We start from the raw sequence: 23,844 nt of genomic DNA, 5'->3' as shown, positions 1-23,844 counted from the left end.
CCCTAAACAGCTACTCTCCAGAGTGCTACATTCCCCAAAATGCCTACTTTGCTCTCTCTTATTCTGAAGGCATCAGCCTTGTGTATCAGCTGTTTTCAGTCGCAAGCCAAAGAAAACAAAACCCAAGGCAGCTTAAGCAGAACAGGAATTTAAGCGGTGACTGTGCAGTCCCAGGGTCGCAAAGGCTTCAGGTGAGCCTTCCTTCACGTGGCTTACGTGCTGCGGCCTGGACCCAGATCCCCTTTCACCGTTTCTCTGCTCTCTCTCCTCCTTCTCATGTAGGCGCTCCCATCACGATCCAGAGATGGCTGCCAGCCCTTCAGGGTTACATGCTTCCTGCTTCAACTTCAGACAGAATCTAAGAATATTTCTCTTAGCAGTCCCTTATTAAAAAAAAAAATCTTTGATAAGGTGGTGTGCCCATTCCTGGACCAGTCTTTGTGGCCTGGGGAAAAGAAGTGCCCATTGCTTTAAACCAATTATGCTCAGCCATGGAGTTGGGTGTAGAGTCAGTCCCATATTGTAGAAAATTTCAGGGTATTTTAAAAAAGTGGTGGGGAAGGAAGGGGGAAAAAATACATTTGGGGAGTCAATTAGGAAATATTTGTTTATCAGTCTATCTATCTATCTATCTATCTATCTATCTATCTATCTATCTATCTAATCTATCTATCTATCTACCTACCTACGTACCTACCTACCTATCTTGGAGCTCTTCTTCCCAGTGGTTCTAGCTTAGGCTTATCGTCTTCCTGGAAGTATTGCTGTCATCTTACATCTCTGCTGCTCAGTGATCTTTAGTGCCTCCCCATCGTTTCCTATGTCCTTCCACTGATGACCTCTATAGACAATCGTGGCATTTGTACAGCATACTAGAACACACCTGCGCTGGAGCTGACGACAGGTGTTGGGTCCTGCCTGGCTCCCTTGTGGAGGGAGCAGATCAGTAGCTTAGCACACTGGTTATCCATTTTATGAACATTTACTGGGAAGCTCTGGTTTAAAACATGACGTTCAAACTTTATGTTCTGGTTCTTCTGAATTTGACTTGAACTCAATTAACAAATATTTATTGAATTTCTACTATTAACAGAATATCATCAGGCACTAGATATTTTAAAATGGACCAAAACTTAATTCCAACTACTCCTTTTCAAAATGCTTTGTTTTAAAAGATGGGTCTACACTCCTGGAAAAATTCTCTGCACATTCTCTTCCCTCTGGTTTTGTTCTTGCGTCTCTCAAACACCCCTGAACTCTCCTCCTCTAAATCCCAACTCCCCTTTGAAGCAGTGGTTCATAGATGTCTGGATTTCTCAGCCAAGCAGCATTTAGAAAAGTTAGGAACCCTACATAAAGTACCAACATTAACATTTTTCAAGTAAAAATGGCTCTCCCTAACCAACTAGAGTGACATTTTTAGATCTAAAAAGGAAAGTATAACTCAACTTAAAAATGGTTAAAAAGGTTAATTTTGTTTTGTGTATTTTACCACACAAATATGTAAAAGGCAAAAATACCAGAAGGAAGCTAGTCCTTTTCAAGAAATTATAGTCCTTTTCAAGAAAGAATGAAGAGCAGATTATACCAAATACAAAAAGACAGAAATTAAATCATTTTTGAGTGCAGAAAAAATACATTTTTGGTTTAGTATTGTATAGAAATGGTTTCTATGCAACTTTGTCCACTAAGAAATATAAATTCAATTCTGAAGCATGAAGTAAGCTGAATCTCAGGCTTTGATATAACTGAGGATTGTTTCAGCACTAGTGTTTCGGAAAATACTGAGAAAACTTGGACTGGATCACTGATGGAAGAACCAAGCCCCACTCGGAGGTCTTGGAGTGCAGAGGCTTTATTTCACACCAGCGGGCTCAGAGGGGAGTAATCTCCCAAAAAGTCTGAGCCCCGAACAAAGGCAAAGGGAGCAATATATATCTTTCTGCTTCCTTTTCTTTAACATTCCTATGTGCCCAGCAAGTGAGCTGGCAAGGGGGAGGGAGTGAACCTTGGGAACAGGTGCTTGGCAGAGCAGGAAACCTAGGGAGTGTTTTTTTGTTGTTTGTGTTGAGGAGGGGTCAAGACAGAGGGGAGCCACCTGCTAGCCCTGGTAAATTGCTGTCCTTGTAAATCTTCTCTATCATTCCACCCTGTGATGCCCCTTTAAACACTTTGTTTTAGGGGGCATCATCTCCCTGGTTTATGACAGGGTCATAGTGGCTCCGCATATACATGAGCTGTATGGAGGAAACGCGTTTTTTGATAAAGTTAATGAGCCAGTTAAATATGCAGGGTCTCACTAATAGTCTAAGGAACAGCAGAACCGCTGGCCCAGCAAGGCCAGTTAGAAGAGTTGTTCACCATGGATTCTATTCAAACTATCCTTGGAACTAAGACTTTTTATTTTCTAACATTTTATTTTTACCCTGGATGTTTTTTTTTCCTTTGGCCACAGAGCTCCTAACTATGCCAGACTTATTTGCATAAAAACAACAATCTTCTTTAAGGGCTATACATAAGCCTCCCTGTGACATGAACAGAAGGTCCAGTACTTTACGATTTTGCAACACCACTTCAGCCAGGGAATCAATTTGATCTTGCAGCTGAATCATGGTGGTTTCAAGGTGCTCTAAATGTTGATCAACTTCCTCTGTTAGGGCAGCGAGCTCTAAGTCTCCTTTTATTAGCGCCACTGTGCCTACTGCAGCTGATCCGGCTACACTGAGCTCAGCTAGAGTAGGGATCAGCAAAGGGGCAGCCTGTTCCTCCTAGGAAATCTCACCGGGGGGAAGGAGGCAGCTCCCTTCAGGCCTACTATGTACTTTATAACTTTTGTACAGTTAAACATTGCAGAGAGGTACTTTGGAAATGCAGGCTGAGACGAGTTCAGCTAGGAGAGACAGGTAAGCACAGCAAAACAACTTAACAATTACTCAATAGACAATAGAAAGGGTAACTTTTTGAGGAATAGTCCAGTCCAGGGGTGCAACAGCAGAGAGTCTAATGCCTAGAATATATGACACCACTCTGACGAGAGCCAGGATCCATGGTACACAGGTGTCCATTAGTCAGAGGGCAATCATTGGGTGTGGAGGCAGAGAGGATCTGGAGGTCTGGCTGGGCCTCCCACTGATATGCCTCCTCGTAGGCCCTTTTCACTCTGGAATGACGGACTCCTGGAGTGATGCCTGCAACCTTGAGGGCAGTAGGAGTAGTTAGAACAACAATGTGGGGGGCCAGTCTACTGAGGTTTGAGGGGGTCTTTTTTCCAATCTTTAACGAAGACTGAGTCCCCAGCCTACAAGGAATGTACTGGGGATCCTAGAGAGATCAGGGCTCTTTCTGTGGTGTATTGTTGTAGTTTGTTTAGGGTGGCTTCCAAGGCTTGCAGCTGTTCTCTTGCTCTCTTATCTCCTATTTGGTGTAGGTTCCCTGGGACACCTCCTAGACATGGGGGAGGGCATCCATACACTAATTCAAAAGGGGAAAAAACCTTGAGTTCCAGGTGTGCAGCGAGCACGCAGGAGAGCCAGGGGCAGTGAATCTGGCCACGGGAGGCCAGTTTCTTGGCAAAATTTAGCTAGGTTCCTTTGAGGGTGCCATTCATTCGCTCTACTTTCCCTGAACTCTGTGGCCTGTATGCAGTGTGAAGTTTCCAGGTAATGTTTGAGGGATTTAGTTAACATTTGCACTACATCTACTACAAAGGCATTGTCACTGTGGATGGTGGACGGTAGGTCAAACTGGGGCACAATTCCTCTCAGGAGGACTTTGACTACTTTCTGGCTTCATTTTGTTCTGGTTGGGAAGACTTTGACCCAGCAGAGTATGTACACACTGTTCCTAGGAGGTATCTGGGTCCTCTGCTTGGCTGGACATCCATGAAGTCTATCTCAAGGTCTTCAAAGGGGGCAACTCCTGTTCTTTGGACACCACGTGGGAGTCGTGGCACAGATCAAGCATTATTTCTGGCACAAGTTACACACTGTCCACTCACTGCTTGGTACAGCGCTGGCAACTGGCTGATGCAGTATTGCTTTTTGAGGAGGGCCTCCAGTGCAATTTTTCCTAGGTGGGTGAGCTGGTGGTATTTGCTGACTAGCTGCCTCCCAGTTGCAGTTGGGACAAAGATATGTCTGTCTGGCAACATCCACCATCCGTTTTCAGTTAAAGTGGCTCCTTCAGTTATGGCCCACTCTTTCTCCTTTTCAGTGTACCTGGGTGGAGGGGCCTCTACCGGGGATGTTAGGGCCACAGTGAGGGAAGGAGCTCTCCCTGCCTCCTTACTGGCTGCTGCTCTGGCAGCTTCATCTGCCATTCCCTGTGCTGTAGGGTTGTTTTCCTTTTGATGTTCTTTGCAATGCAGAATTGCTACCTTTATTATGTATGAAGAGATTGAAGGGCTTTTTTATATCTGGCAGGCCTAGGGCTGGTGCCTGTTCTGAAGCAGTTTTTATTTCCAGGAAGGGGGCTCTTGCCTTTTTTGTCCAGACAGTGGCTTTCAGTCTGATCCCCCAGGAGGTTGCAGAAGGGCCTTGCCATCGCTGAGAATCCGGGAATCCAGATTTTTGCAGAACCCGGCGGCTCCTAAGAATTCTCACATGCCCCCCCTCGTCCTGGGCTGGGGCAAGGAGTGAACGACCTTTTTCTTCTCTGGCTTTAGTGCCCTTTCTCCCTGGGTGAGGAGGAAGCCTAAGTACTGGACTTGCTGTTGGCAGATTTGTGCCTTTTTTCATGAGGCTCGGTATCCTGAGTCTGACAGGAGTTGCAGGAGGGCTTTTGTGCTTTTGCACAATTTTCCTGGGTGTCACTGGCAAAGAGGAGGTCATCTACGTACCACAGGAGGGCGCAGCATGTGGCATCTCTCAGAAAGCTGGCAAGGTCTGCGGCCTATGCCTTTCTAAAGAGAGTGGGTGAGTTCTTGAACTCTTGTGGAAGCCGCGTCTATGTTAACTGCATCTGCCATCCCGTATCCAGCTCAGTCTGTTCAAAGGCAAATAAGAGCTGGCTTTGTGGGGCCAGCCAGAGGTAGAAAAAGGCATCTTTAAGTCTGGGCAAGTGAACCATTTGGCAGACTCTGGGATCTGGCTGAGGAGGGTATATGGGTTTGGAACCTCTGGGTGTAAAGAAACAGTTCCTTTATTATTGGCTCACAGGTCTTGAACAAGTTGGTACTCTCCTCCTGGCTTTTTGAGTGGTAGAAGGGGGGTGTTCCAGGGTGACGGACATTCAAGTAGAATGCCTGCCTCTCTGAGTCTGATCAGGTGTTCCTGGATGCCTGCTCTCGCCTCTTGTGAGAGGGGATACTGCCACTGTCTTTGTGGCTCCAGAATAGTTGCAGTCTTTTTCACTGAAGGGGGCTACAGGGAGAGTGACCACAGAGTGTTCTGCCTCTATGTCAACTATAAAAGTCATGTTTTGGCTCCCCACTTTCATTTCGACCGTGGGCTCATGGGGGCCGAGTGTGAGAGAGCCTGGTCCTTGTCAATCTGAGTCTGCTCTTGCCAGGCCAGTGAGCCTTTCCCCGTGAGGCTCCTCCCGGCAGTGACTGGGCCTCGGGACTTTGCCTCTGTTGGGGCACTCATTCTTCCAATACCCTTTTTCTTTACAGTAAGCACACTGGTCTTTGGCTAAGGGGGACCTGGGCTTCCCCCCTCTTAGTGGCTGGCTTCTCTCTGCCTTCTGCCCATCTCTCTCTTTCAGGGTAGCTGCCAGGAGGCTGGTCTTTTTCTTCATTCTTTTTTTTTCAGCATCCCTGTCAGCTTGAACTTCTCTGTTCATGTATACTTGGTTGGCAATTTCAATCAGCTGAGTGATATTCATCCCAGCAAAGCCCTCAAGCTTTTGGAGCTTTCCTCTGATGTCTGGGGCAGCTTGGGCTACAAATGAGGTATTTACCATCTGCTAGCTTCCTAGTGACTCAGGGTCAAAAGAGGTGTAGGTGTGTTAAGTTTCACACAGTCTTTCATAATAGTCCCCAGGAAACTCTCCTGGTTGTTGAGTGACTGAAGAAACTTTAGCATGTTCATAGGCTTTATGGACCCAGCTTTGATCCCCTGGAGGAGGGCATCGTGATATTGGTGGATCTGGTGCTGTCCCTCAGGGTGGTGAAGTCCCTCTTGCGGTGCTCCTCGGGGACATCAATTTCAGCCTATGCACCCTGACCAAGGACCCCGGCTGCCTCCTCTCTTCCATTGTGAACAGGGTGTGGAGAATCTGTTGACAGTTTTTCCTTAGGTTGGCTGATGAATTTGGAAGAGGGAGTACATAAGATCAACCAGGGCTTGTTGCTTTTCTGATAGGGTGTCAGTTGTGGAGAAGGGTTGATAGTAAAACATGGACCAGCCAGGCTGGATGGTCCCATATTTATTACGTCTTTCAGGCTCCCGCATCTCTTGCACTGGTATCTGAAGGGCATCTGCTCCTGGCTGAGGGTGCAGTCTGGCTGCTGTTCCGGGGTGGGTGGGTTCACTGGTTCTAGAGTTGGCAGGGAGGCTGACAATGGTGGGGTATCAGGGACCGGGGGATGGGTGCTGATGGCCTTGGAAGCAAATAAGGCGGGGGCAATATTAGCTCTTCCTCTGGGTCACCAGTAAATTTTGCGGAGGCTCAGGCTTCTGTTGATTCTTTGCAGGTTTCTTTGTTGAGGCAACTAAGACTCTACCCTGTCCTTGCCTGTTGCAAGCGAATCGCACTCAAGGGGGAAGAGTCTGGGCAGTTTCTAACTGGGAGTTAAAGTATGGGAACTGATTAGGATGACCTGGATCTCTAGGGATGACCCACCATGCTCAGCAGATTGTTAGGACATCTAGGGTTCCTTCTGGAGGCCACCCTACACTAAAGGTGGGCAATACAGATTCACACAGGGTTTTCAACCTGCCAGGAGTTAATTTTACTCTGTTGTTTTCTGAAAATCCCTTCCTGAAATCCTTGATTACAGTGTCAAGGACTGTTGGTTTACTCTGCCCTGACCCCAGGACGTGTTTGTGGATTGTGCCGCGACAACAGGCAAGGGAGAGGTGCTTCCTCTAGAGAGCAGACCGGTCAGATGCCCGTCCATTCGCGCTCCTCGCGGAGACTTTGGCCAGCCTTGGCTAAGGTGCACCTGTGTAAGTCCCAGGCCAGGTCAGCCGAAGCTGAATCACTGATATGCCGTGACGGTTGACCGTGAGAGCGGATGAGGGCCCACGCAGATTCTGTAGCGCAGGCTGTGGAAACACAGATTCAGTGCAGACTGAGTGACTTTAGCCACCCTGAACACACACACACACACACACACACACACACACACACACACACACACACACACACACACCAGAGTTTAAGCATTCCTCCCCTGGCAATGTCTACCTGTGAGACTTCTAAGAAGTCTCCGGGAGGAGATCAGGCTCCCCTTCCACCCCAACAGGTGGGACTGGCTGGGTCAGGTGCCCCGGGGACTTACCGGATTCGATGTCGGAACCGGGTCCTCACCTGCCAAGGCTCGCTGAGTCTAGCTGGAACAGCAGAGCGGAGCCGGCCCAGGGCGACCCGGGTTGGGGTGGGGGTGGGGGGAGACTGCTGAAAGATCAGGCAGGGCGTGCCTTCTCCATTACTATTTCCTCTTCCATCGCCGCCCTGCCATTGCCCCAAACTGGTGGCAAGAAAGGGCCACTATGGTTGGGTTTCCTGGTCAGGGAACCAAATGTTACAGAAAATACTGGAAAACCTGGACTGGATCACTGACAGAAGAATCAAGTGGCCCTCAGAGGTCTAGGAGTGTTGAGGCTTTATTTCACACCAGCAGGCTCAGAGGGGAGTAATCTCCCAAAAAGTCTGAGCCCCAAACAAAGGCAAAGGGAGCAATATATATCTTTCTGCTTCCTTTTCTGTAACATTCCTACGTGCACAGCAAGTGAGCTGGCAAGGGGGAGGGAGTGAACCTTGGGAACAGGTGCTTGGCAGGGCTGGAAACCAAGGGAGTGTTTTTTTGTTGTTTGTGTTGAGGAGGGGTTGAGACAGAGGGGAGCTACCATTTAGCCCTCCTAAATTGCTGTCCTTGGAAATCTTCTCTGTCACTAGGATCTCCGACATGGAGCTTCTCCACCCCTATACCCTTAGTGAAGCTGCCTGACCTTCACTTCCCCCATGCCCCACCTCCACTGAGCCTGTCAGGATTCGAGGCCCTTCTTGGCCAGTCACTTCAATGCAGCCTCCTAGATTTCTCTTTTCCTTAAACTCCATAGGCCAAGGAAACCTAGGTCACCTCAAGTGCCCACTCTCTCCTGCCCTATTTGAAACACTGTAGAAGTTCAGGGGGTGCATGTGGTTACTGGGATGTACGCTGACACATTCTAGCCTTGGCCAGCTTTTCACCCCTTATCCATCTCTGCTTTCTTAGGGAAGGCCTACTAGTGGCAGTTCCCAACTCCCTTCAAAGTCCCCAATCGAACCTCAAGTGGTCTTTCAAAGCAGGTGGATCCCTTCCTATATGGAGATGAAGTAGTCTGCTGGTCTCAGACTTTACAGGCATCAAAATTACCTGGAAAACATACTAAAAAACAGCTTGCTAAGCCCTATCTTCAGAATTTCTGATTCAATAAATTTTGGGTGGGGTCAAAGCATGCATATTTCTAAGAGGTTACCAGACAGTGGTGATACTGCTGGTCCAGGGATTGCACTTTTGAGAACCACTGACTTAGGCCAGTGTTTTCCCAGCTGCTCAGTAGAGCCCTCAGGACTTCTGAGGGGCCATGGAGAATTCCTTGCAGAGCATGGGAAAGGGGCTCTGGGAACTCCTACCCCAGCTCCAGTCAAAGCAGCTCCATGTGTATGTTTTACATAGTGTATTTGCAAGTAGGTTTCACAGAAGTGTTCCAGAAACCTTTAAAAAAAAATCCTCTAGCCCATGCCAATCTATCCCTTGTACCGAATTTATAAACCCACTCATCTCAGCTCTTGATTATTCTGTGCCTATTAGTTTCACCTTCCCAACTGGCATTCAACTTCCAGGAATGAAGTATTGGAAAAGAGGAGACCAAGTCAGAGGATTGGGGTTCAAGTCCTTGTTTGTTACATATTGGCTGAAGACTTTTAGGAGTTACCTGAGCTCTTACAGGCCTTGTGTTAATTTTTTAGGCCTTGTGACACCTGATGCATGGGGACTTATTGTCAACAAAAATGTATAGGTTATGAAGCCTGCTGTTTTTTTGACATTATTTAGTACAAATAGGAATTTTGTGACTGAGTCATTCAGGTATTTCTAGGAAGGTCTATCTTTGTGCTGTCTGCTGTGAATCACATTTCTTGATATATGGGTGGCTGCTCTCCTGTTGAATGGCGACCACAGTAACATTTAGGTTTAGATGTACAGACTGTATAGGTGTTCAGTGAGAGGCACGGTTAGAGTTCGGCGGGATGCCACAGGCTGAGATTGGCCTTGCTTTTGGAGAAGGAAGGACAGGAGAGGCTGGCAATGATTGGTTGTTGGCATCAGTCATGAAGGAGCAGTGCCCCCTTTTTTGGGAACCCCTTGTGCTTGGTAAGTAAACAATGAAAACAAAATATGATTTTAAAAAAGGTGTTTGCCTCTCACTGGTTCTGATCAGAATGCCTCCGATTTGGTGTTGAATTCTGAGGGAAAAAGTCTAGTGACATTGTTTTCAGTGCGTATATGTGTGTTCTCTACTTGTTCAACAGCCCTTTTCCCTATCAACATCCCACTACAGCCCACAACTCCCTGACTCACAATGCACCCTTCTTCATCCCTGAACATGTTGGTTAGCTCTTGTACCTCTGGGTGGAAAAATCCTGGGGTGAAATACCTCTGAAACCTAAATCAGTCAAAGGTAGAAATAAAGTTAAGAAACCCATGTATTTCTTACAAGCAGTCACCCCCGTTTCTCTCCTGACCAGGGTGCAGCAGAAGAGAGCTCCGCCCAACCTCTCCAGTCTAGATAAACCTTCTCATGCCCTTGTAATTACCTATTGATATGCAGATGACCTAAAACTTTCCACCCCTTGGAAACACCGATTGATATGCAGATGCACTAAAGCCAGGTGAGAGATTCTGGGAATATTGCAATTTTACCCACAGCCCAAACCTCCAGAAATCTCGTCTCACAATCTACATGTTCTCCATCTTCCGCAATGGCCCCTGTGCAAGAAAACTGGAGCATTGTACCCAGGTAACAACATAAAAAAGCAGAAGCAAAAAAATCATGGTAATCCTCAAGCTGGAGGCTTCAGCAAGGTTCAGAGTCCTAGGCAGATTAAGCCCATAGCTCACCCATTCCATAGGCAGGCAGTAGCTGAACAGGTAGGGAGTTCAGAGCAATCATCATGTGGTGGCTGCAGGCATGGGGTGCATCCAGGCCACAAGGACTGTAGAAGAAAATAACTTTAAGGGTTATATGATACATGTTTAAATGACACCAACATAGGCAAATCTTGTCCATCAGGTACATGCAAGAGGGTGATCCCATGGTAAGACAGTGGCAGGAATGAGATCTCATCCTGGTCTAGGATACCAGACTTTCACCCCCTCCCTGTGGGAGTTACAGTGGGTCAATATAAAGGGCTTCAGGAGGCACATGCACTGGTCATAAATATAAAGGAAAACCTACCTACAAGATGCTTTTAACTCCTGGACGTTTTGGGTACACTACCATAATCTTTGGGGCTACACTGCTGTTACTCCAGGACTACACACGAGGCCAGCTTCCAGGCCTTTTCCCCAAGGTGCCAGGAGGGCCAGCTATCACTGGTCTATAAGTTGAAATGTTTAGGTCCATGAGTTGAAATGTTGAAAAGCCATGTCCACTCAACAGTATCTTCAAGGTTTAATGCAGTTGGGGCTGGCAGCAGGATGTTGCTCTGCTGGCCATATCCTGGCTTCAGTAATGCCTCTTTGGTTTGCACATACAGTTGTATAGAGGTGGCAAGGTGAGTCAGTATATCCACAGGGTTCAAGGCTCCTTTTTGGGGCTTCTCATTCAAATGCCATAGCACTGTCCTTAAGCGAATTGACCAGCCCCGTAGACTGCTGCTGTTTGACTTCAGGCCAGATTTCAACAAACCATTGTACCTCTCTATCATTCCTGGCCCAGTAGGGTTATATGGTACATGAAACTTCTACTTAATTCCTAACTGCTATACCCATTCTCGTAATGCATGTACAGTAAAGTGGGTGCCTCATTCACTCTCAATCACATGTGCTGGCCACAGGCTGCAAAGAGGTACTCTAGACTCCTCTTGGGGGTTTGCTGATCTGCACAATGTTCAGGAAAAGCAACCAATAGGCCAGTAGCTGTGTCTGCACATGTCATGTCATACTGATATCCTTCTCCTATGGGCAGAGGCCCAATATAGTCTATCTAACACCTGACAAGGGGTATCGGCTACTTTGCTATTGTCCCATGTTGCTGTGGGGCTTGGTGTAAGTTCCTCTTAGAGCACACAGAACGCTCACCCAGGCTCTGCTTCAAAGGTCAACGGCAAGCTCCACCGATGGGCTACAGCCCACATTGTCTTTGGCCCTGTGTGCAACAAACACTGATATAACCATTGGGCTACATCAGAGGCAGGCTTTCCTTCTAGCCAATGCACCTGGGTCAATGTGTCTGCTTCATCATTCCCTGGGAATGCCAAAGGCAAATGACCAGTCACATGATATACAGTGACGGTCTTAGTCTGACCAGAGGCCCATAAGTCTTGCCACAACTCTTGCCCTTAAAGGGGCCGGTGACCAACCATCCAGTTGGCATGGTACCATGTTGGTAGCCACAGGGTCAAACCCTGATAGACGGCCCAACTGTCAGTGCACACAACTATAGGGAAGGGCTCCTGTGTGATCATGAGCCATACTGCCCGCAACTCAGCCCATTGGCTGCTCTTGCCCTCTCCATCCTCCATCCATATTGCCTCAGTCTTAGGATGGAAAGCCACAGCCCTCCACTGTGGGGGCTGCCCATGACTGGAGCCATCTATGTACCAAGCATCTTCAGGTCTAGGAGCTTTTCCCTCCTGATAAGTACTCATGGCTACCAATGGCTCAAAAGCAAGTTCTTCTTGCTTTCCACTGGTATACGTCACTGCCCCTTATGAGCATTGGAGTTCTCCACTTAAGGGGCTGGTAGAGCGAGCACTACACTGCTGGAAATCACCCTGTATAGGCAAGTGTAGGAGTCTGTGCCATGCCACTCTGTGGCCCTTGGGTCCAGTCTTGCACCCACATGACAATGGGATAGGTGGTTATTACCTTTGTTAGAGCTGTTCCAGTGATGGGCTCTGTAGCTACCAAGGCATGGATTATAGCAGCCAGTTGCTTCAATATCCAGGTGTACCAGACCTCAGCTCCTTTCCATAGTTGTGACCAGAATCCAGTGGGTTGGCATGTCTGTTCAAGCTGCTGCCAAAGACTCTATCCATAACCATCTTCAGTTACATGAACATTGAGTTCACAGGGCTCTTGATGAGTCCATTACACTCAAGGTCTGTATGGCCTTGACTACTCACTTAGCAGCAGTAAAAGCAGCTGTACATGTCTCATTCTAGTCCCACCTGATGCCCTTTATACTAACCAGTATAAGGGCTTCAGAATTTGTGCCAAGTGTGGGATAAATACTCTCCAGTAGCCCAAAAGACCCAAAAACTCTGTAAGTCTGCCACAGTGGGTAGCAATAGGGAAAGCCTGGACCTTGTCTATTACTGCTTCAGGAATAACTTTAGTCTTCCCCAACCAGACTACCTCCAAGAATTTTACAGAGAAACTAGGTCCCTGAACCTTGGTGCTGTGCACAGCCCATCCTTTCTCCTGTAGATGTTACAGCAGTCTAGGAACTGCCCCTTCTAAATCTGCAAGAGAATCAGATGTGAGCATAATATTATCAATGTAGTGATATAGCTGCACCATTTGCAGTTTCTTCCACATGGCCAAGTCCTGGGCTACAAGTCCAAGACAAATGGTGGGGCTGTGGAGGTATTCCCATGGAAGAACAGTGAATGTCCACTGCCAGCCTTCCCACGTGAAGGCAAACTGTTCCTGACTTTCCTGTGCTATGTCAATAGAGAAGAAAGCATTAGCAACATCCACAACTGACGGTGCCTGCCTTCGAAGTCAAACAGTCCCGAAGGGGAGGCATGGAGCTGAATATATGTACAACTCACTCTGAGAGTAATTCTCCTCTTTTTATACACACTCAGGAAGGGCAGGTTAACCAGGGATCAAGAAACATGTGCTTGAGTATTGACATACTTTTTTTACAAAACAAACAGTCTCTGTCCTCAGGACAGATCCTATCTCAGCACACTCAGACTCAACATCTAGGACTTGTTATTATTCTTAGTGAACTCCCTTATCCCTGACCGTTCTTTCACCCCAGTCTCTCAGCTGTCCTCTCTCAGTTCTCTTTGGGTTTCAACCATCTCCAACATCTCCCCCTTTTTTCTTTAATAAAACAACCAGTCCAACTCGGACTGGGTCAAGGTATGTGCCTGTCTTAGGTTGTATGGTTGCAGTAAATCCTTACCCATCATGGGGCAATAGTCCTCTGTCGACCACCCCCTGTCTTAGGTTGGTATTTACAATTCAACCATATCTTACCCGTCATTGGTTGCCATACTTGACTTTAAATCTCACGATTTATAAGTGAGGGGGGGGTGTCTGCAATTTCAAATGATGCAGGCTTGTTGGATGAGTTTCCACAAGTCTCTCAAGGCTTGTTGGATGAGTTTCCACATGCTGCGAAGGACACAAGGCCTTAGTAACAGCAATAGAAGACATAAAATGCCTAGGGTTATGAGAGGTGTGACTGTGCCAGAGACTATTCAGGGGTTCTTTGAACACGTCTTTTATGTGATTTAATATATCAGATGCAGTTTTGGCTGCAAATAAGATATGATTTAAATGCTTCTGTGGTGACCGGGGATATAACTCCCCCTTTTTTGTTTTTTCCAATTGAGCTTTAAGGGTGCCATGGGCACGGTCCACAATGCCTTGGCCTTGTGGATTATATGGTATCCCAGTTTTGTGTGAAATATGCATTACATGGCTGAGATCGAACATGTTGAAAGACAGACATAACTTGAATATATATATATATATATAGGTTTTAACAAACTACTAGTTAAATTGTGTACACACATTAACAGAATAAGAATACAGATACATTAACAAAGGCAGACTTACAATTACTAGTTATATCTAATGAAATTAAGAAAACCAGTTAGATAGCTCAGGCATTTGTAAAATCTTATTGACAATATGATGGATATCATCTAATTGATTTTGAAGAGTTTGAGAAAAATCAGACAAATTGAAACAACACATTTTTGGAAACTGTTCACATCCTACATGCTCTTTTAACAGCAGACAGTCCACAGCAGCGCGATTCTGAAGCACCGCAGCTCGCACTTCTCCCAGTTCTTGGTTGAGTTCAGATAATACAGAAGCAGTCAAATTTGTTGTTTTGCTATATGCACAGGCCAGCTTAGATATCTCTTTCTGCATTCCAATGAAAAGTCCAGGGACCGGCAGGAGGAATGCAGCTGCAACTGCAACAGCGGCAGGCTCTGAAAGTTTCAAGTTTTCATGACAATCAGATGGCAGAGCTCAGAGAAGCCTCTTGCGCTTATACCCAGGATGTAGAGCAGGAAGAATGCGTCCCACACCACAAACACCTTGATAGTGTGAAGAAAGGGCTTAATATGTTTTGTCATTACACAAAAATACCCAACCATTTGGAAGTCTATATCCAGAGACCATTTTACATTGATTGTAGAATTACAGTAAGAGGCTATATGAGTACAATCAATACACACACAGTCAGTGATTATAGCAGTGCTAACAGGTAAATTTAATTGGGCATCAGGAGTAAGCATCTTAGGGGGAAGGGTGACATTTCTGTAACATAAAACTTTCAGTAATAAAGTTTGGCATTCTTCCCTTTGATAGTGCTTTCCAGGTAAATATACACCAGGTAAATAAGCCAAATTAGTCAAATATTTTCCTTGATGAGGAGAAGAAATTCCTCTGACATGTTCCAGGGGCCCTCTGGAAAATATCAGAGTTAATTAGAGGTAAAAATACTTTTTAAAATTTGGTCTTGGGAAGTTGTCAAAAGTTTTTAAGGCACTTGCCTAAATAGAATTATAGTTATTAAATAACACTTGTTATTTAACTAGAATGATGATAAGAAAGTTTAAAAGCAAATGCAGAAGGTTACATAGTTGTTAACACTTAGCTTAGTCTTTTTAATATTAAGATCTCATTTTCTTAAGTACTCAGACAATTCATTAAGACTTTAAGCATAAGAAACTTTTAATAAACAATTAGAAAACTTTTTGCAATCTTTCAACATTAAAGATAGACTAATAAACTTTTGTTCTTTTAACAAAGAAAAATTCTAGTCTTGCTATGTACTTGATATCAAGATTTCTTTGCTTTAATCTCACATAGCATGACTATATCAATCTTTTATAAACCTTTTATGACTTTCCTCTTACATTCAGTGTTTTCTTTCCTTGAACAAACAGCTGTACTTTTGAATAGTTATCTTCTTTTACTTTCAACACAATGTATTTTTATTCCTTATACCTTCTCTTATTAAAACATACATTCTTTAGCATACAGAAATGTTTTCCTTATTATATTAAGTAGTTTCAATTAGTACTTAAAACCATTCGGTACCTTAACCTTCAGTGAACACTGAAAAATAGACCATTGTAAACTGTTACATCAGCAGTCTTCAGAATGATACATTTATGAACATATTTTATCATTTTTGTAAATGTGCCTTACAGCACAATTTCTCATTAAGCACAAAATATGTCTATATAACTTAGCAAACTTTAAGAATTTTGGTTACCGCAAAAATTCTCAGGCTGTTTGCAGATATATACACTGTTTTACATTAATACAGTATTATTATTAAGATGTTCATTTGCTACACTTGTTTACTTATTTTTAGCAACCATGCCAGATTACTTATAAAACTTTTACTAAACATTAGACAAAGTCAAGCTTTTCTTTAAACATCTTCTTGAAATATTTAACAGGTAATATCAAATTAAATGACTTTAAGTAAACTTTGGCAGCTGATAACTATAAGTACATGTCCGTTTCACTTAAACTTAAATTAGTATTCATGCTTAATATTTTTTATTAAATTTTCTGGAAGTTTTAGTGCCCAATTTTCACAAGCGCTTGTTTTTAAATCAATTTTTATTAATACCATCAGGAGGTAGAAAATATTTTTTATTTACACACTTAGACACAAACATACAGACTGAGACATAATGACTACAGTTAGCAACACTTTTCATATAAAAACATATACACAGCAGACAAACTGACATAAAGATTTGAGTTACTAATATTTAATTGCCTTCTTTCTTCTTAGTTTATTTGATTAAAAGTACTTCAGTTTTCAAGAATACACTCTAAGGGTAAGCAGTTTACATTACTGGGTTAAGGTTTAGACAGCCCCAGTCCAGGGGGCTGGAAATAAAATGCATGTACAATTCTAGCATGAGTTATTTAAAGCCAGGCTGCATTGCAAAAGATAAATTTCTTCTATCTCAGGGATTCTAGTTTAAAACTTCTCAATTTTCAAAGATAATGATGAAACTAGTAAGTAGAATAGATTTTCACTAAAAGAATTTAGAAAACTAGTTCTATATTGTAGTAGTTCACAGGACTTTTGACTATTTTCCTTGTGGCAAAAATATATTTAGCTGCATAACATTATATTGCATATCTCTTTCAGGGGCTAAGCCTCTCTAATCAGAGAGTTTGTATTGAGGTTAGGTTTGTGTGCAGAAGACAAGACACTTCTTTTTTAGAGTTTAGGGATTGAATTACTCTGTTTTCCTAGTTTTTTCTGCTTGAGCTTTAGTCATTTCTTGAGAGCCCCCTGCCTGTCTGATAAGAGTAGGGACTGTGTGACCTCTCACTGCTAGAGCCTTGATTCCGGTTACAAGCTTGTTTCGCTTCCTTGGGGCTGCAGACAAGGAAATGCCTAGCTTTAGGATGACTGCCTCTAAGGAAAGGAGTTAATAGAAAGAGCTATTTACATGTTGGTTTGAGGGTGTAGCTTGATTATTTTACAGGCCCTATTTACATCGTGTTAGCTGCAGGACTATCCCCTAAGCTGTGAAAAACAGCATCTTTTAAACGAGATACCTTCTTTGGGGAACCAAGGACATACTTGTTCTATGAATTCTAAAAATTTTGTTAACTGTTGTCCTATTTTTGCGCCATGCATTCGCAGCACATGCTTAAGTATCTGTGCAAATAGGATTTGGCTGTTTCCGGCCCCCATGATACTCTCTGAGGTTAAATGACTCGCCGCCATTTACCCGCTTCATGCACACTGTTATCTCGCGGGCGCTCTCACGTTCTCCTCCGTATTTCAGGTCCCTGTTCAGGCGCCACTTGACGGTGCCTGCCGTCGAAGTCGAACAGTCTGAAGGGGAGGCGTGGAGCTGAATAAATGTACAACTCACTCTGAGAGGACACCCAGTCAAGCTGGAAAGTAATGTATAGCTTTTATTCTCCACTTTTTATACACACTCAGGAAGGGCAGGTTAACCAGGGATCAAGAAACATGTGCTTGAGTATTGACATACTTTTTTACAAAACAAGCAGTCTCTGTCCTCAGGATAGAGCCTAACTCAGTACACTCAGACTCAACATCTAGGACTTGTTATTATTCTTAGTGAACTCCCTTATCCCTGACCGTTCTTTCACCCCAGTCTCTCAGCTGTCCTCTCTCAGTTCCCTTTGGGTTTCAACCGTCCCCAACACAACATAATGATACATCCCCAGTTCATAGCTTAGTGTGTCCATAAGTGCTGCTATTGAGGGGACAACAGCATGCAAAGGGAGTGTGACTTTATTCAATTCCCTATAGCCCACAGTCATACTTGAGGAGCCATCTGGCTTTTTCACTGGCCACACTGGGGAATTAAAAGGACTATGAGTGGGCTTTATGATGCCCACCTTCTCCAACTCCTACAGAGTTTCTCCAGTTTCCTTGTGCCCTCCAGGCAATTTACACTGCTTAGTATTTGTCACTTGCCTAGGTACAGGCAGAGGTACAGGTGGGTGCTTAGCATGTCTGCTCAAAACTGCCTTTACCACATGTACTCTCAGTCTGAACTCACCCGCATCAGTCTGTAACCATAGGCCCTGCAGGATATCCACCCCTGAAATATATTCAGGGTTGGAAGAAATGTACACAGTGTAGTCCTACAGGGGTAAATGCCCCATCTCCAATGGGATTAGGGCTTTCTTCACTCTAGTTGCCTTACCCCATAGCCATCTATCACAGCAGGGGTCCCAGGAAAACATTCAGGGTTGCCCTAAATCAGAGAACATTCAGCTCCTGTGTCCACCAGCACCAGGACACATTGTACATTCATGGGGGACCAATGAATTGTTAATTCTACATGTGGCCTCTGGTCCCCACCATATCCACCAAGGTCACCCACCTCCGCAGTCAAACTGCAATGCTCAGTCATTCTCCTGTGGGGGTGAGGCCCAGGCGGAGCCTGAGTGCTGTTCCCCAGGAGGTCTTGCAGGGACACAGGCAGGACATGGGCTTTGCCTCTGGCTTCCGTGTCCTGGATCTCAGCAGCTGGAACTGCTGCTCTGGCTTTAATTGGTGCCACAGTTCTAACAAGATCCTATTGGGCTGCCCATCAAGTTTTTCTTTTACTACTCCTACTTTTATCAAATCAACCCATATCTGGGTCCTTGGGACATTCACAGGCCTTTTGTGCCTCTCCTTCCAGTCGTACCCCATACTTCCTTCCACGCTCTTATTGTTTCAACCTCCCCCAGATCTGCTAAAGTACGAGTAGCTTCACTTATGGGTGCCCTGTGTGGGGGACAAGAACAGTTACTAGGGACCCAAGGAGAGATGGGGGAACCGTATGCAACACCAGATGTCTCATTCCTATGGTGAACAACTCCTCATCGGGGCCCTGGGTGCCCATATTATAGATGATATTTTTCATGCCCCATTCCTGCAACACCTTTTGAGCTGTGCATATGTTTTCCAGCTAGTGGGTAAGTGTGGTAAATCCCCCTGATTAGGCCAAACTGCCCTGATGGCTGCTGTCAGCCAATCCAGAAGCACCCAATTCCCTGAGGTGTGATGGGCACTTCGCAAGCCCTACTGGAGAGAAGGGTGAGACAGGGAAGCAAGTCTACTCATTTCAGAATTTGACAATACAATGTTTTCTGCCCCAATATCCCAGAGATGTGCAAAAGCCATGTAGGCAGAGATTCTGATGGCTTCTGCTGATACCAGGCGCTCATGTCCTCCAGCTCATCCTGGGTATAGGGGTGGAGACAAAGTGCTCCACAACCTGGGGAGGGGGCGGCTCCTCTCTCTCAGGAGTCAGTGGCTGTTGTGTTTTTACTTTCTTAATTATAACAGGGTGGGTCTTTAGTACAGGAGAGGCTGGTGCCTCAGGCGGTGGCCTTGGCAACAGATTGGCCCTCGGCCCCACCCACTCATACTCTCCTGACACCTCCTCCACCATCTCTGGAGCTGAAGGCACGGCTCTTTTCTGCCCCTACCCCACGACCTTCTGCAATGAGGACTCTTCTGCTGCCTCCCTCCTTGCTGCTGCTAAGGAATTTTCCAGGAGCACAAACCATCCTCTCAGTAATTCTCTTCCTTAAGGGAATCCCAAAAGTCATCGCCCAGCTCCTCCAAGTGATGCTGAAGTGCGTGTCTCTTCTGCCAAAGTCTCTCTCTCTCCTCGATAACCCTCTCTCTCCTCAATAACACTTTCCACTATTTGGATGAAAAGAGATCCTACAATCCCAGCTGCTCCACGGCCACTCAGGACCTCTAAGCAGTCTTCTGTCTGATGGAGGGCTAATTCGGCAGCTTCCGGTGTCTCCATTCTTCCACAGGTCAGGGGAAGGCTCCACCCCTCTAGGAGGAGCTTCACCCTAGACCAATTCCCCACTAGGGGCTCCCCAATTGGAAGACCCACATATAGGGGGTTCCCGAGTAAAGCTAAACCCTCTACCTCTACAGCCATTGTGGCTTCCCCATCATCCCCGGGGCAGGCTGCCCAAGTACACCTATTAAACAGATTTCAGGTTTAGAGGTCCTGCCAACTACCACCAGATGTAACTCCAGGTGAAAGAATCCTGGAGCCAAATACGTCTAAAACCAAAATCAAAGTTAAGGAACCCATTTATTTCTTACAAGCAGTTGTACCACCTCTCTCCTGACCAGTTTGCAGCAGAAGAGAGCTCCACCCAACCTCTCCAGTCCAGATAAACCCTTACAGGCCCTTTTGATTACCTATTGATATGTAGACCGACTAATTTTATCCATCCCTTGGAAACACCTATTGATATGCAGATGCATTAAAGCCAGGTGAGAGATTCTGGAATATTACAATTTTACCCACAACTCTTAACTCCTTAGTACATTTGCTCCTATTTTCTTCTCAGTATCTTCCTGTTCAGTTCTTAAATGTAAAAGTTTCTTAACATTGTGTCTTCAATTTTCTTTCTCTTTCTCTTTAGGTGTCCTCGTCTATTCCTATTAATGCTGAGGATTCCCAAGTGTAGATATTCAGCCCTAACCTCTCTCCTAAGTGCCAGCCAGGTCTGATTTGGTAAAGGTGTACAGAACATCTTTAGATGATTCACTTATTCAATCACTCATTTAGTAATTTATTCATTTAGCATTTATTTAAAGTGTCAATATGGTTCAGGCTACTTCTCAGTGAAGAAGATAAGGGAGATATTATTATTTGCATTTTCAGATGAGTGAATTGAGATTCAGTGAGGTTAACCAATGTGCCAGAAGTCACATCTGGCATGTCAGTTGTGGAGTGAGGATTATAACCCAAGTATTCTGATTCCTACTTAGGTGTCTTGGGTTGAATGGGTTCCCCCCACCACCCACACCAGAAAACAATATCTACACCCAGAATCTGTGAAAGGAACCTTCTTTGGAAAATGGATCTTTCAAATACAACTAAGTTAAAGATTTCAAGATGAGATCATCCTGGATTACGGTGGGCCCTGAATCCCATGACAAGTGTCCTTAGAAGAGAAGAGATGGGAGGAAGACACACAGAAGAGTTGATGTGAAGATGGAGGCAGAAATGGGAGTGCAGCCACCAGATGGTGGGTGTGAGGCCTGGAGTGGATCTTCTCCAGAAGCTCCAGAAGGAACCAGTCCTGCCACCACCTTGATTTTGGACTTCTGCCCCCCAGAATTGTGAAAAAATAAATTTCTTTTGTTTTTAGTCAATGAGTTTGTGGCAATTTGTTCCAGTAATGCTAGGAAACTAATGTACTATGCCACATTGTGTTTCAAATAATTTCAAGATTGGGTTGCAGAGTGGACCAAAAAGTCCAGCAGTTCACAAAAGAGAAAAAAAAGTACGAAGATCTGAAGTAAGCTCTGCTGGGTTCACTGGAACAATAAGAATCCTTATGCAATAGACCTCATGGAGAGTAAAATTGTGATCTGGGAATCTTAAAAGTTTCCCATGCAGTCTAGGGTTACCTTGCTGACCCCAGTATCTAAAACTCATTCATTATTCACTGTTACGGCGATTAAACTTTTATCTCTCACTGTTTTGTATGTAGTTCCTGCCACAAATCTCAACCTCAGTTCTGTAAATCATTCCCTACCACCGGCTGCACAGATTCTGCTAAAAATCATGTCTTCCATTGCCTAATGGCATGTGATTACTTCTTTTTCCCTGTATGTCTTTCAGCTTTGGCACTGTTCTTGATTAATTAGATTCCCAAATTCATATTCTTTTTGAAATTTTTATTTATTTTTATTTTTTATTTTGGTGTCATTAATCTACAATTACACGAGGAACATTATGGTTACTAGACTCCCTCCATCACCAAGTCCCCACCACATACTTCATTACAGTCACTGTCCATCAGCATAGTAAGATGCTATAGAATCACTACTTGTCTTCTCTGTCTTGTACAGCCCTCCCCAGGCCCCTCCCCCTACATTATGTCTGCTAATAGTAATGCCTCCCCATTTTTTACCCTTATCCCTCCCTTCCCACCCATCCTCTCCAGTCCCTTTCCCTTTGGTAACTGTTAGTCCATTCTTGGGTTCTGTGATTCTGCTGCTGTTTTGTTCCTTCAGTTTTTGATTTGTTCTTATACTTCACAGAGAGTGAAATCATTTGATACTTGTCTTTTTCCACCTGGCTTATTTCACTGAGCATAATACCCTCTAGCTCCATCCATGTTGTTGCAAATGGTAGGATTTGTTTTCTTCTTATGGCTGAATAATATTCCATTGTGTATATGTATCACGTCTTCTTTATCCATTAATCTACTGATGGACATTTAGGTTGCTTCCATTTCTTGGCTATTGTAAATAGTGCTGCAATAAACATAGGGGTGTATATGTCTTTTTCAAACTGGGCTGCTGCATTCTTAGGGTAAATTCCTAGAAGTGGAATTCCTGGGTCAACTAGTATGTCTATTTTCAGCTTTTTGAGGAACCCCATACTATTTCCCACAATGGTTGAGCTAGTTTACATTCCCACCAGCAGTGTAGGAGGGTTCCCGTTTCTCCACAACCTCACCAACATTTGTTGTTGTTTGTCTTTTGGATGGTGGCAACCCTTCTGGTGTGAGGTGATATCTCATTGTAGTTTTAATTTGCATTTCTCTGATGACTAGCGATGTGAAGCATCTTTTCATGTGTCTGTTGGCCATCTGAATTTCTTCTTTGGAGAATTGTCTATTCAGCTCCTGTGCCAATTTTTCAAGTGGATTATTAGCTTTATGTTTGTTGAGGTGCATGAGCTCTATATATTTTGGCTGTCAAGCCTTTATTGGATCTGTTATTTATGAATATATTCTCCCATACTGTAGGATGCCTTTTTGTTCTATTGGTGTTGTCCTTTGCTGTACAGAAGATTTTCAGCTTGATATAGTTACACTTGTTCATTTTTGGTTTTGTTTACCTTTCCCAGGGAGATATGTTCATGAAGAAGTTGCTCATGTTTATGTCCAAGAGATTTTTGCCTATGTTTTTTTCTAAGAGTTTTATGGTTTCATGAGTCACATTCAGGTCTTTGATCCATTTCAAATTTACTTTTGTGTATGGAGTTATACAATGATCCATTTTCATTCTCTTACATGTAGCTGCCCAGCTTTGCCAACACCAGCTGTTGAAGAGGCTGTCATTTCCCCATTGTATATCCATGGCTCCTTTATCATATATTAATTGACCATATATGTTTGGGTTAATATCTGGAGTCTGTGTCTCTGTTCTTGTGTGCTGTTGTATTTGAAGCACAGAATGATAAAAACATATTTGTGACTGTGGAATCTACTTCTCATAACCCCTGGATGACTCCCTCCTAACTGGGTTTCATTCTAGCTCTCAGCTAGTTCAATTCTCCACTTTGAGGCTAAACAAGAGTAAAAATGCAAATCTGATCTTGTCACACCCTTAATTAAAACCATAAACATTTCAATGATTTCCCACTGGCCTGTGGGCAAATCAATCCTTAGTGGTCCTTCCTAGCTTTGTCCTTTCCTACCTCTCTGGCTGCACTGCTACCTGGCTCTCTATTACTCTCTGTTCTAACTTTACTAGGGTCTGTCTAACCTCACGGCCTTTCCATAGGCTGTTTCCTCTGATCACCTTTTCACACCCTTCTTCATCTACCTTTATGTGTCATTAGGCTGGTGTTCTGCTGTTTTCATAAGGAGAAATGGTAGTTGAGTGTAGGTTTAAGTTGATTTTCTCAATTATGGGTTTTATGTTTCCCTTTCTGCTAATTTCTCTTGCTATTCTTTCCCCATTTTTCTATTAGAGGGCTGGTCTTTTT

At 44.4% G+C, this 23,844-nt stretch overlaps 1 long non-coding RNA gene across 1 annotated transcript; it reads left to right on the top strand.

The window, feature by feature from the left end:
• The first annotated feature begins 3,845 nt into the window (after positions 1-3,845).
• Positions 3,846-23,263, top strand: LOC130679585 (uncharacterized). The gene is made up of 3 exons (XR_008992603.1): positions 3,846-4,913; positions 17,395-17,518; positions 20,886-23,263. It is a non-coding gene; the product is annotated as an uncharacterized LOC130679585 (long non-coding RNA).
• Positions 23,264-23,844: the final 581 nt, after the last annotated feature.

The sequence above is a fragment of the Manis pentadactyla genome, chromosome 11 (assembly GCF_030020395.1).
Source record: "Manis pentadactyla isolate mManPen7 chromosome 11, mManPen7.hap1, whole genome shotgun sequence".
Lineage (NCBI taxonomy): Eukaryota > Metazoa > Chordata > Mammalia > Pholidota > Manidae > Manis > Manis pentadactyla.
This window is presented reverse-complemented; position numbering and strand designations above follow the sequence as displayed.